The 14,464-nt window shown below is 41.8% G+C and overlaps 1 long non-coding RNA gene across 1 annotated transcript; it reads right to left on the reverse strand.

Annotated features, from left to right (window-relative positions):
- Positions 1-2,488: 2,488 nt before the first annotated feature.
- Positions 2,489-13,043, reverse strand: LOC128723104 (uncharacterized). The gene is made up of 3 exons (XR_008410809.1): positions 12,817-13,043; positions 11,658-11,817; positions 2,489-2,620 (listed from the first exon to the last, which is right to left on the reverse strand). It is a non-coding gene; the product is annotated as an uncharacterized LOC128723104 (long non-coding RNA).
- Between the last annotated feature and the right edge of the window lie 1,421 nt (positions 13,044-14,464).

The following is a 14,464-nucleotide window of genomic DNA, read 5'->3' on the forward strand; positions in this document are numbered from 1 at the left end:
GGTTTGAATGCGTTCGCGCCAGTGCGCTCGATTGTAGCGCCACCGTGCGGAATATCTTTCAAACACTTCAGCCCATAGTTCCATCGAAAGCTACCAGAGGGCTCTCATAAGGCGCTTCGGTTCGGTTCGAGTCTGAGTCGAAACAGGCGAACTCGGGGCGAATGGAAACCGGAAAAGCGAACGCCAATTGAAAGCTCTCCGAAATGAAATGCACAAAAATAGGTACAAAAATAGTCTACTTACGGAAATAATTTAGTGCTTCTCGCGTCTGCTCCGTTGTTAAACCGAGTCCGTCCGTCGGTATCGGTAGCGCCGGATATTGCACGAACCAGTCCTGGTTCTCGTATCCGCCGAAAGTGGTTGTCGTATCTGCCCGGACCTTGTATCGTGGGATTTGCTCCTCGAGTAAGGAGAAAATCTCCACCTCGGGCAGCTCTTCTGCGCTGCATACTTCTGTGAAGGTAACAAATTGAATGAAATATTAGAAACAATCAATACAAAACAGGCTCACGCATTTCTTGCATTCGTTTATTCTCAGAAAATGAAAGAAACCCCCCGCACAATATGCATGTGCGTATGCTCGTGTAGTTGATGAGGAGTTACGAAATTCATCGTTTGTCGGTAGCCGTCGTTGTTTAGACAGTTTAGGCGATGAAAACGCATTGACAGCAGCTGTTTTTAGAAAATGTTCCTCTCGCAATCTAAATACACGTCCATCCGGGGAAAAAGTAGTCTTAAGGCGTTAAATTATACGTCCCGCGGGCAAGCACAGTTGGCGGTGATCTCTACTGTTTCGAAATGCAGTTTAAATGGTACAGATTGAAATTGGTACAACTTCAAAGGTGCTCAAGCAAATACGAAGCACAGCAAGTTCAATAATTTTTACGTAAATTTGCAGCAATTTGGTCTGAACCAACAATATTATTTTTTTATTTAAATTTTAACTAACTCACAACAGCCCATTCCTCAATGCCCGAAGTGTTTGCTATGAGGGTGGCTCGATAACCAAAGGCTCTTTCGTACGTAGAATTGACTATCTGACTAAGTAAAAATTTTAAAATCAAAGAAAGGTATAACAATTCAGGCCTTGGCCGTACAACGCTTGATAAACCATGTAAGAAGTTTGCAATGATTCACATGGTAATTGATTACTTTAGAATCGTGTTATCATTCGCACTCTTACGAATTACAAACATGTACCCGAGAACCTAGGCTGTAAAACAATTTCCGCGCATATTGTCACCCAACGCAAATAGTTCCATGTTTCCTGTCGCACTGATACGGCCATCCAACCAACTGAACAAAGCTCCCCATCATAAACTTCCTTTTTTTGTTCTGAATCGCGTTTCACGTGATCTCACAAACTCTCTCTAGATGCGGACAACACGCAAAAAAAATACTCCAATCTCCATAGCGGACAGCACCGGACCGCATCGATTCCAAAGTGTGGTGGTAGCGTAATTGGAGCGTAGCATACGGGTGAAATTTGCCGCAGGTCATCGGATTGGCAACAAAGCACCAAAGTTGCCAAAGTCAGTGCTTCACATCATGCATCTGTTTCTTGGCTTCGATGTTCCATTCGATGGCACTTTCACACTGCATCCGTTTCTGCCGGAAGCTCCATACTTTCTTCAAGACGCTTGTGCTAAACGAGTACTAAAAGTTGGACGCTGTGAAGTTGTGCTTCTCGACGTTCAGTTAGCCTCCATTGAATGAAGGCACAAAAGAATCACATCATACTTGACGAGGACAATCGAGCTAGTGGTACAACCGAAGTAATCACTATAATTTCACCAATTATTGCACTATTGACGTACATCGACAGAGAATTGAATAGATGCGAGAGAGGCGAAATGGGAAAATTCGTCGGCAATGATGATGGTTTCATTTTCTATCAAACCGACCACGGACTTCGGGGCTACGATCTGTTTTTGTCCGCCTATGCACGAGAAGCACGTGCACGGACGATACCGAAATTTATTGCGGCACATCATGCAAACACAAGCACCTCTCTGGCAAGCAAAGCCACAAACTCCATCAGCTAGCCACGGTCTCATCATCATCACGCTGCACGGTCACGGTGGTGTTTTGAAACAAAGCTCTTTTTCGAGCCGCCGAGCCGTACGAATTCATTCACACATTTTCACGTGTTACCAGGCATGCGAATGAATTCGAAACTCGCGCAACCACTAGCGTAGGATATGGGTTCTTGCACGCGCCAGGCGAGAGTGATTTCCATCAGTTGCCATTGACCAAACACAGGTGTGTGCGTGGATGTTGATTCGATCGTTTTCCGATACAACATGCCAACCAACTAGGGAATGGGTGATTTATCTCATTTTGCTTTCGCAAGATCTATTTGATTGCTCCGCAGGGATTTTACGGAAATATTTCGCTCATGTAAAGCAAATGGCTATCGAGCCATTTTCATTTTCGCTTTCCTACACTCACCAGTTATGCATCCGACGTCTCGTTTCTCTGTTATCTTGGAGGCCTGCTGCATGAGCAAACGCTTGCTCGGCAGCCCCGGCAAATGCTTTTCGATTGTCGCCTGCGTGTTGGGGCTCAGGGGTATCCTGGCCCCACATTGTGAGGCAGCCAGTTTGGATTGATACTGTTCCTGTGGGAAGAGAGAGAAAAGAACGATCAGCAGGAAATCTGTCTAGCGTTTACGATTACATGGAAATCATGACCAATGCCAAGGTTATGTTGTTCCCGGCTCTTTAACCTTTAACTTGCATCCCAAACCGACGAGCCCTCGTTGGGCAACGACCACAGACAGATCAGGCTCGTCTACAAATCCCTATCTGCGTTATTCCGGATGATATCATCCACAGCTTCGTGTACGGTTAGGTCCACTTCGTTAAACATTGTAAACATTTTGGCCGGGGGCTTGAGAGCGCGTGAAAAGGTCAAAGAGACAACTTTCCCACGTGCCATTAACACTTGCGAGAAATGGCAAAGTGAGAAAGAGCGACACGTTGTACCAGCGTAAGCTTTCCTTTCCTACATCAAGGGAGTGTGTTTCGTGAAGAGGTTTCGCATTTTTTTTTTCGGCTGTGACATAATTACGGATCGTTGCCCGTGGAAAGCCGAAAGGGAGCGTGCTTTACATAACATAAAGCCATTGAAACCACTAAACTAGAACATGCCCGACGTTTTCAAGTGCGAAGTCCACGCGGCAGTGCTAGCGCCAGATTCGCGAGCGGGCTTGGTCGTAGCGAATTAGAGAAATGCGAATTAAAAATATCGCACAACATTAGAGACGAAGACGCAGGATCATAATCCACCCGACTAAACGTTGATTAAAATAATTTGAGCTGATCGTAAGTCTAGGTGACGCGATTACAGAAAAAATAAATTTGAATTTAATTCAAACTCCTGTTACTATTAACCTTGCACTGTAAAAACAGATTGATGCGTGTCATATGCAAAACCGTTATCCCTGGTAAATGCACTTTGCTGTAGCTGACTGTCAGAAAACAAATCTTTCAAGTCCTTCACCACAAAACAAACATGTTAAAAGCGTAACGAGCATTTCCATTTCTCATCCTTTCGCACCTCGAACGTCCACCACACCCCGACTAAGCTACGGTAAATGCTTGACATCGACATATAACACAAAATCAGCATCAACTTGGCATAATTTCAGCACGGTACGGTTGCCAAATCGGTGCTCTCTCAACGGTGCCAAACGCAAACGGGATGTCAAAGACACTTGCTGGTGTACGCATACACTATCGAAAGAGCCTGTTCTGTTGTGCTATGGGGTTAAAATCCTTATTTGATTGCAAGAGACACGCCTACATGAACGTATCTAACCTTTGAAGGACCGCGGGGTAAAAATCGAGTAAAAATAAAACCGCACATGAAAAATTATAAATTACCAACGGTAGAAAAAAAACAACTATTTCTATTATGCAACTTGGATGTCACTGCAAACTGCAGACGGACACACCGTAAGAAAAGCTTGACCCTCCCCCATTCAGACGACTCCTATCGATTTCAATATGACGACTACATTAGGTCAGGTCAGAAGTTGAACGAACCCGCTTGAAGTCGATGCGTTTGCAGCTGCAACAACGACGTTGCATAGTGCATAATTTACCATGCACACGTGAACGACCGGCGGAAACAAAATGTCCGACTAGGACAGCAGGAAACGTGAGTAATGTATTTTTCAGGTAGATAACAGTACTGACATGGGTGTTAGCTAACGTAAATACCTTTAATGTAAATCCCTGATCAATTGCAGTCCCATGTCATCTGACTGTTTTGAACACCTAATAAGCTGTGACTTAAAATGGCGTTAGATATAGTTGGTATTCACGCGCATTATCTATACGAAAATGGTACACAAAATCCTTTAAACCGATGTCTTCTTGCCCAGCGATAAGATCAAAATGTACACTTGGATACAAGAGACAAACAAAGGAAGGATCGAGTGAAGATTATACTTTTTACATACACTCATATATCGGTCAGTCACATGGAGTTAGACATAACCTGAATATTTATTTTTCTTCCACGTAAACCAACATTAGGATTTAGATCAAAATTTTAAATTGATGATTTGGTCTGCACCGATGTTTTCTGATAAACTTCTCATAGAAAATATCCTCAAGCAAACAAAATACCGTATCAAATCGGTAAAAGTTTTAATTTACCCTCGAGTTGAAGCAATTGCACCTCCCAATTAGTATTCAACCAGTAGGAAAAGAAACACAACATCAGAAAACAGCAAAAAAAAAACGGTACCTATTCAATGATGGAGCCTACATTTGAGGATCAATTACAATTCGAGAAGCAAGATCATCACGCAAGCATAAACGCACAGCAGAACATTGAAACTAGAGCAACAAGGGTGGAACAGTTTTTGTGATGCGTTTCTCCGTTAGCCCATTAGGCTCCTAACACTTACGCATAGTGTGCTGCTGCAGTTGAGTGTGTACCGTTCACGAAAATACCCTATGCTCAGTGTGGCCTTGAAGTAGGTGAGCATGCTGGTCGATGGTGGGAGCATGCCGGAAGAAAATGGCTTTTTTCAGTAGATCGCTACCGAAGCTACTATCATGGCAGCTTTTTGGGCCATTATGTACATTCTTCTGAGGTTTCCTTTCAATTCCAACGCACTAGATCCATAGCCAAACGGTGCATAGGAGCAGCTGCTCCTTCACACATTCACCAGCAGCAGCGGGCATCGTGTCCTATGGACAATATTTGCCAAATGGAAAAATGCTACCACACCAATCACCGAGAGGTTCTGTGTCGGTTCAATACCAAACCACCAAGCTACACGTTACACAACGACCCGTTTTTCTTGACTGTCACACAGCACGCTTGTTTGCACCGAGCGCAGTAGTGTTAACCGGTGAAAATCGAACACTAATCGAAGCGAAACGAAACTGCCTCGCTGGCACCACGATCTGTTTCAGGCCGTTTCCCGAAAGGGTGGACCCCGCTGGCAAGAGCGTTGATTTGTTTTGTTTATTATTTACGGGGTCTGCTAGCGTGTGTTGACAAAACATAAGCGTTTAGGAAAACAATATAGCTACCAAAAGATAAACATGTTATATTGGAAACTATGGAATATGACGTAGATACCAAAGTCCCACAACATGGTACCAAATACGGCTCCGTTTAAGAAAACTTGATAGGTTTAAGTACACATGTAAGTTCAGATTGAAAAATCAGCAATAAAAACAATCATGAAAAACGATGAATAATCAATTCTTAAAGCATTGTATAATGGATAACAACAAAAATGTCAGTAAGACACACCTAGACTAATCTCTCTAGGGAGATTGAGGGATCTGTTTTAGTAACCGTGAAACTCATCATCCACCGTTCTGCACATCAGTAGCGATCGCGAATGTGAGCGCCACTTCTGGCTTTGTTCGCAAGTAAGTCGGAAAATTACACCAATTTCACGACCACTCGCCAGCACCGCACTTGACGAGGCGTCGCGCCGAAGACGATCGACTCTTTCCACCAAACCACGTCGAACCGTGGTAGTAGCGTCGATGGTGCCAATTGGCCCCCGCGAAGGTGCCTTGGGGTGGGATGCACTTCGTTTGCGTTCGACCGATCGAAATAGATTCGTCGACACACCAGGCACTGACATCACCTAGCGCACGCACACACACACTATACGCCGCCGGAAGTGTCAAACGAGCTGGCAGAAGTGCGCAAACCTATGCGATGCGCGAACTTTACTTGATCGAGAGGATGTGGTGGGGCGAGTAGTCAATTCACTCAATCCGATAAGCGATCGCTTGATCTGACACGGATTGATCTGAGTCATGCATGGGCAGGCGAGGGAAAACTTAGAGAAATTTCGAAAACGAAATTGATTCGTTCAATTTTCAACCACACTGGGTGGTCGTCGATTTAGCAATTTTACTCCCGATCACGTAATCAACTTTCTACAAAAGGGTCTGTCACTCGGTAATGAAAATCACCCGCTTCGCTTTTCTATTGCACACGAGTTAAAGACATGCACCGAGCTGTTGCAGTTTAATTACCACACTTTAATTGACAAGCATTTCTTCATGTACTAGGTGAAAAACTTCGTCAGAAATATGACACAAATTAGGGCGACTTTCATTTGCGCACATTGTGTCGGTTGTGAACGAAACTAAATAAGGCGAAACACTTTTGCCCGGGTTTCCGCTATGTTCTGCCACACAATGTTCAAGCGCTCGCAAAGGGAACGAACTTGAAATGTGCGGCTACTTTTCAGTGCCATTCGTTAGATAACCAGTTTCCCTCGATATGACCTTTTCCGTCGTTTGCGTGCTTTGTCCCGCGTGCTTCCTTACGCGAGCTAAACGGGACCAAGTTTTTCGCTCGCGAGGTGGAAAATCGTTTAAAAATGTGTCGCTACCGATCGCGCGTCATCAACACGGGGCGAGGTAGAACGTCGACGAGTCAAGAGAGTTCATAATTAACACACTCTTCCTATAACGGGCTGGGTTCACAAAAATGTAAACAACTTCGCAGAGGAGTGTTTCTTTTCGAATTTTTCGGAAGTATTAAGTGTCTACATCGTCACGCATCGTCATCAGACTACTGTACGAGTACTAGAAAATTATTTAAATAAAAAACGTTGAAGTTATACCAAATAATCAAACAAATAATATGCACAACATTCTGTCATATAAATTTAATACAACAATTAGAAAAGACTCCGTACACAATAAAAACTATTCGAAAAATAATACGCCTAAGCCCGAAAGCATTTCGATTATGTCATGAGAAATGTAAATTAGCAACGCTAGCAGCATAAGAATTAAACATGAATTCAAAGAGAAAGAGAAGCTCCGCAACAACGCTATGCAATTGCAGACTTGTAATGAATAAATTACTTTCAAAGCTCTAACAGACGCATAACACTCGATGAAAGTAGTAAAGGTTTGAGCGTATTTCACCAGGAAAAACCGCTTACAGAGCAACTATCGCTAGCAGAGCATCAGTAACATGTCTCATGCGTTACATCACAGACTGTAGTGCGCCAGACAGTCATCAAAAAAATCATCTTTTAAACTAACCCCAGCTCGTCTGGCTTAAGGAAAATAAAAGGGCAAGAAACGATATGAAATTGTTAATGAATTGGTAAAAATAACCGCACGCGAAAAAAATCTACCGAATTTTTAGCGAAATTCAGGAACGAAAGAACAAGAAAACACTGACAAATTGTCTCTCGTGCTGGCGTAGGGAGTGATCTCGTGAACGACTACGTCATTTTTTGTGTGCCAAAAATTACTCTCAAGCTCTATCCAAATACTTAGGTCTAGTCAAACGAAGCCAATGTCAGCAAAAGGGTAGCTGAAGAAATATAAATTTGTCGATGATGCACGACGACATCATATGACACTCAAAAAATGAGGTTGCATAAATCGGACCTAATGGTAGATTTTGCTGCCAAAGAAAAGACTAACAGAAGAATCACAAGAAGTTTTATGTTCAAATATAAAACAGCGAATAATTACTCAGAATGTTAACCATGTTGTTTAAAAATTCTGCCACTTATTTTCAATTATGCTTTTTTATTCATTACATTTTCTTATCGTGACTGACGTGTCGTTTAAATATATGTTTGTTTTAAATTATTGTAAAATGTTTATTAAAATGTATAGTATATAAAATAATGAATTAAAAATCAGGTCTGATATTTACTGAAAATTAAAGACAAATTATATTCAATGATCAGTATCCCTTTTAACCGCAAACACACTGATAATCACTGGGAGCTGTTTACACATCAATTTAGCATGTCAACAAACGGATTGGAGCGCCAATTCAAACGAGTTCACAAATGCTTTAAATCTTACCTTTCGTAGCTATGCGTTAAACCGGCTCACAAAATTAGCACATTTTAAAAGACGCGACTAGAAGTCAACGAATAGTTTGTTTTTTTTTGTTGCACGAAACACAGCGGTGCTTTTTTTTGAAAAAATGTCATACGAACAAGCCCCGTCTTAAATTGGCAGACAGGTTGCATCGATTTTCCACGACAGTTCAATGTCACATCTCTCCTGTCTGTTTGTGTTTTCAACAGGGGTATGTCTAAAAATTGCACCAGAGGCTTTAAATAACAAAGATCCAGGCGCCATCACCTAACAAATAGCTAAAGAATAAATATTTCAACATGGAAATAAAGATTTTTTTTTATTTATAGGTAGATCCTGCTACTTGTATCTCAGCTATATTTTGTGTTCAAATACACAAACTAAAAGAACTGTAAATTGTTTTAGATGCACAAATAATGGACCCTTTTGTGTCGCTTCGAAAAAAATATTAAGAACTACGATGAACTCTGATATACATTCAGCTTATCATAAATGCACATCACAATACATGATAGCTTGTCCAGGTATTACTTCCGCTGGGCAAATGGCTTTGCCCACGCGGAGAAACAAATTCTGTACCGAAAACGTAATATGATGACGCTCCTCTCGAATCATGCGAATCAAACAACGATGCCCTCCGATAAGGCTTGATGGCAACAGTGGCAAAAGCACAGCGAATCGCATGTATGTTTCGAACGAGAGGCAAACCGATGGTTTCCAAGTTGGTCGTTGTACCTGTCCTACTTTCAGCGCCAAGCTGTTTGCTTCTCTGTGCCACCACACATGGACACAGCACTCCCCGGAGCTCCAGAAGCTAGATAAACGTGTGCGCGGAATCACGTATGCACTTTTCCGATCGCCAAAAGCGAGGACGTGTGCCAACAGCTGGTAACTATTTAACAGATAACTTTAAAAAACTGTAAGGTATATAAACTTTTGCTAATCAGGATACATCTTATCATCTAAAATAACTTAAAAGAATAAGTGAGCTGAATGAATTATTTAAAACAAAATCTATTTTTAACGATTACAAGATGAAGGTTATGCAAGGTAAAGCATAGTTAAAATGGAATAAACTATGGTAATTAAGCATCGAACAAAAATGTTGCATCTAAATGTATGCTCAACAATGAACATTGCGTACATACTATTAAATAACTGAAACCTCTTTAATCCAGTTTGAAGCATGCAAAATTTTGTTTTATAAATAAATCCACCACCTCAAGAATGTAAAATTGATTGGTTGAATACGAGATTTTAGATTGAAATATACACATTCAGTAATACATTGCACGACAAGAAAATGAATCAACATCTCCTGTTGGATGGTTTTTTTCCAAGCTGGATATGTTTAGCCACAATAGCATACAAGATGATTTTGATTTTTTATGTTCTTGCTTACTTTATTGTTTTGTGCTTCCAACATTTTTCCATGAAAATAATGTCCTTTTTTCTTCTCTTTATTTAGTTTTTTTTAATATCTATGCAAACATCGACCAAATCTCTCATGAGAAAAACGGATCGAAATAAATTGTCGCCGGCAGCGAACCGGCCAGACGAACTGGAGCCGAACTTGCTGCGTCAAAAATGCTTATGTTGGGATGTCCTTACAACAAAAATTCTTCGGAAATAAAAAAAAACATTCATCGTTAGGTGAAACATAACAACTGAAGCTATTGAACTATTTTCTACAATATTATCAGATTCTATTCAAACAGATTTGAAGTTTTGTGTATTACTTATTGTATATTTTGCGGGAAATAAAATAAGTAAATAGCTCTCGTGATCATTTCTATTTATTATGCCCTTCGTTATCTTTTTGACAGCTGATAGCTGATCTTTTCATAAGCTGAAATAAACGTTACGCAAGCCCAACAATCAAAGAAATTTAATATCGCACTGAACCTAAAAAAATACGCATGATTGGAAAACTACGATTGAAAACATCTTGCAACATCCATTCTTTGAAAGCAAATCGCTGCAATTTTAACCAGCAATACTTGGAAGCCGGTACGACTAGTATGCGCTCAAACCGTGATTCACAGTTTATTAATAGAACCACTTTCAACCTCCCATGATTCTTGGCAGGAGCATGTGCTCTGAAAGGGATTGGAATTCTATTCCCGGAGTCTACCACCAGCATGCACACGTCAAGAAAGAATACGATTTTCTCGTCGGCTTGTTTTTATTTTCATTTCGTTTTGTAAGGGCCGCATATGCTGCAAACAAAACATTATGCTCCCCATCTCGATTCAAGAATGCACTAAAATAAATACTTATTTATTAGTGTATTCGCATGCACTATTGTAGTGGTTCTATATATGATATTAAACTTTTTTCAATAAGTATTAAATAGCGCGCACATGTCGCTACGGGTCATTGAACTTCTGTAGGGGACATAAATGCATTCCTGTGCATTCAAAATTGTGTACTACATAATTAAAGGTATGGAAGTTTCCAAAACTCAGCCTATTCACCAATCTTCTACCATTCAGTTTCAAATATATCACGCATCTTACCCATTGAAGCAACGGTAAATTTTTCATCAACGTACATCGTGCTACCGGAAGCCGTCGGAAAATGACATGTATGATAACTAACATTTCCACACGACAGCCAGGCAACAACAACCGTAGGAAGCATGGATTGTGTTGCACGATGAACTCACTAATTAAGCGGCTAAAAACAGGAAAAATAAACCCACGAGAGCGGATCAGTTCCCATTCACGAGAGAATTAGTGAGCGCGTCTTGTTTTAGGTTACATATGCCATCTTTTGTTGTTGCTCGTACCATGAAACAGCTAGATGCATAAAAATGCACCAGACGCACGTTGAAGCATGCGGATGTAGTGTTGTAAACGAGAAGCTCGTAAGCTTTACACGGGATAATCTCGGGCATTTTCCGCTCCACTCAGTAAGCTCGAAAGATTTATCGATTTCAAATATAACCTTTTCTCTTGCTATGCAAATGGTTACAAATAACGTTTGCTGTATCGTATACCTAATGGAAAAAATCGTTATTGAGTTCCCACTTTAAACTGTCTCAGTGTTAAATCGCTTTAAAAATGGTAAACGATTGACCCATTCTTGTTCATGCTTTATTACTGCTCATTTGACGCCTACGCAGAATGGTTCGTGCGGCTCTTTTGCACTGCAGTAAAAGATAATCGAACTTCAAACCTTGATAAGCCACAGATAACAGTACCCGTTAGACGCACTCGGTTTATCATTTCTAATGTGTGTGGGGATGATTTGCAGGTTGCAAAATAAAAAAAAATAATTCAAGAGGTCCTCACAAGCACTTACCTTTTGCTGATGAAATGATGTATGCCGTTTGGGGGAGCGATGATTGTACCAGCGATGGTTGTGCAGTATTTAAAACCAAACCGAATTTACGTTGTAGCCGCCGGTCGTTTTGTGCATTTTTTGTTTTTTTTTTTCGCTCACGTTTGTGTGCGTCGTTACTCTGAAAAGAGAGTGAGAGTAATAGCTTATTAAAACATTTCATAGTTTACATTTTGAATATGTTTTTCAATTACATTATAAATCGTTACTTTTTATTGTCTGCTAGCAACCACGTGAAAAACGATATGGAAACAATAAGCCATATACAGAAGGTGTTCCTAGTTTGCCGGTCGATAAAATTATGCAATTTGATACGCAAACTCGGTCACCTCGAAGCGAAAGGTGCATTCACAGATGCAATTGCGCTTGGCAAAATGGAGCACCATGGCACTCTACGCTATCAAGTTCGGTGCGCTTTGGGCTGTGTATCCGTGTGCCGTTGGTGTTTTCCATTTTCGTACAGTTTAGTTTCGCATTTCGTGACGTTTCTCATGAATTAAACAAACGGGAGCTTCGTGGTGAGAAGCACGCGGTCGTAGACACATAATGTACTTGATTTCCCCGGCTTCATTTTGGGCAATATGACGCTCGCTTCTATTCAATTGGCTCAATGAGAATGGCGAGTAAGAAACTCTCAAGGTTAGGGTCAACGCCGTTAAACCATCATCAGGCTTTCGGGCTCGGGCGCCCGGTTTCCGGGGATTGAACAAATTTTTGCGGTCATTTCCACGAAAAAATAACTATGCCTCCTCGAAGAACCAACACATATTTTATAGCGTTGTGTTCAAAACAGTAGCCTGCACGTTTTAGAAGAAACCAGTGGGATTGGCTGAAACAAGCGGTCATTTTAATCGTGGCCTACTAGAGCGAAGAATTAAGTAAAGCTGATCGCTACTACTACACCATATTACTACTAGAGCACAAACATTACCACGTATACAAACACACGCATACGCGTACGGTTTTGTTGGTATTCCGAAGATCGAGTTATTTCTTCTACTCGTGGGGATGACATAATCGAACGGCCCGAAAAAAAAGGTCGTAACACCACCGTCATCAACGGTGGGTGTAATTTTAGTGCGTTTCACTATCGTACGCTCGCCATGGCTCGTATATTTACCTGGTTAGTGGTTCCCGGCGTAGCCTCGCAAAGCCTGGCACGATGGCTTCCCTGGCTTGCTTATCCTTTCATCGCACAACGAGGACGAAGATGGTGATGATAGGAGCCAACTGAAACGCACGGTCTCGTTTTTCTCGCTCACTCTTTCGCGCACACAGCTGACACTGACAGCTCGCCGTTATCCTGCCGCCGTATTTTCTCACGCTTCCTCACCTCTTAGGATCACACCACACACACACACAAGCACATTCACGCACGCACAACACTAAAAAAATAGCAACGGGTCAGCACACGGAGGAAGGAGGAGCTGCAGCGGGAAGAAGAATGGCTTTTGCAGACTACTTGTAGTTTCTTTCCTCGAAAGAAAATCCAACTAGTTTGAGGCCTTCCTAGGCTGGCCACTGCTGTGCCGACAATTCGTTCCACCACCTGATTCCGTGATGCCGCCCCTTCACTTTTGCCTTTCGGAAGATGCCTCGACGTTGGTTGCGTTTTCGGGCGCCTAGACGACAAACCAAACTTTGGTTTGATGATTTTTCCTACGGTTGGGTGCTGCTAACGTACCCGCAGCGTTTTCTCGATGGTGAGGAAAATTTTCACCTCCACCGAGAATTTACGATCAATTTTTATTGCACTCACAATTCACACACGGCAGAAAGAGCTCGGGGTTTGTTTTGTTTCCCTTCGTAGGGGATTTTTCTTCTCTATTTTTCCCTGACGAGCGGTTTACACTACACCACCACAGAGAGTACGAATGGGGGAGGGGAGCTATTATTTGACGTTCGATCTCACTTCTGGGCCAGAAACAATGAACATTTCTATCTCCCGATCGATGCCTGGTGCGCCGAAGGGGTTTTCTCTTTGCACGTGCGGAATGGGACTCCCACAATCGCCAAAATGACGAAATGGGAGAGTTACGCGGGCTGTGAAAAACGGTCTAATACAAAACGATGGAGTAAAATATTCTAGCACGAATTAATACTGAACCAGCGAACGAGGATTGCGATCGGGGGTTTTCTTCGCATTCATTCAGTTGTCGCTGAGGTCAGAAAAAAATCACGCACGCTCGACACATGTAATATCAACACACATTCAAGGCTATGCGCAAGCTATCCGTTCCGTAGCATTTACCCTATCGACTCGATTCGTACCACGTTTAATATAAACCAAAACAAAGCAATTTTACACGAGAAGCTGCGTGAGTCAACATCTAGAGCGGCCCTAAGTATATCTTACGGGTTAGCTGCTAGAAGAGCAGCAAAAGTTGCGCGTTTTTGGGGATTTTCCTAGGTTATTTGCGACACTACGCATAAGCACGAATCCGATCACAGACGTAAGCACTGTTGTGCACGCAAAAAGACTTATGGAATTAGCATCACATTTTCACCCCCCGCACCGGAGACCTTGTAAATTTTGTTGGATACGAGAACACGGTATATCACCACCAATTTCACGAAATACTTTGACGTGCAACGAGGGAATAAAACAACAAAAAAATCGTTAAATTTAATGTCAAATTTCCGTACGTCAAAAATGACAACCATCAGCTTCGCCAAACGTCTCTATAACACACACACTTTGCAGCAGCCCTACAAAAACGATAAGGAAAAATAATACCGCAGTGATTTCGCATTAAACTACTTGTTTG

Source organism: Anopheles nili, chromosome 3 (assembly GCF_943737925.1).
Source record: "Anopheles nili chromosome 3, idAnoNiliSN_F5_01, whole genome shotgun sequence".
Classification (NCBI taxonomy): Eukaryota; Metazoa; Arthropoda; class Insecta; order Diptera; family Culicidae; genus Anopheles; species Anopheles nili.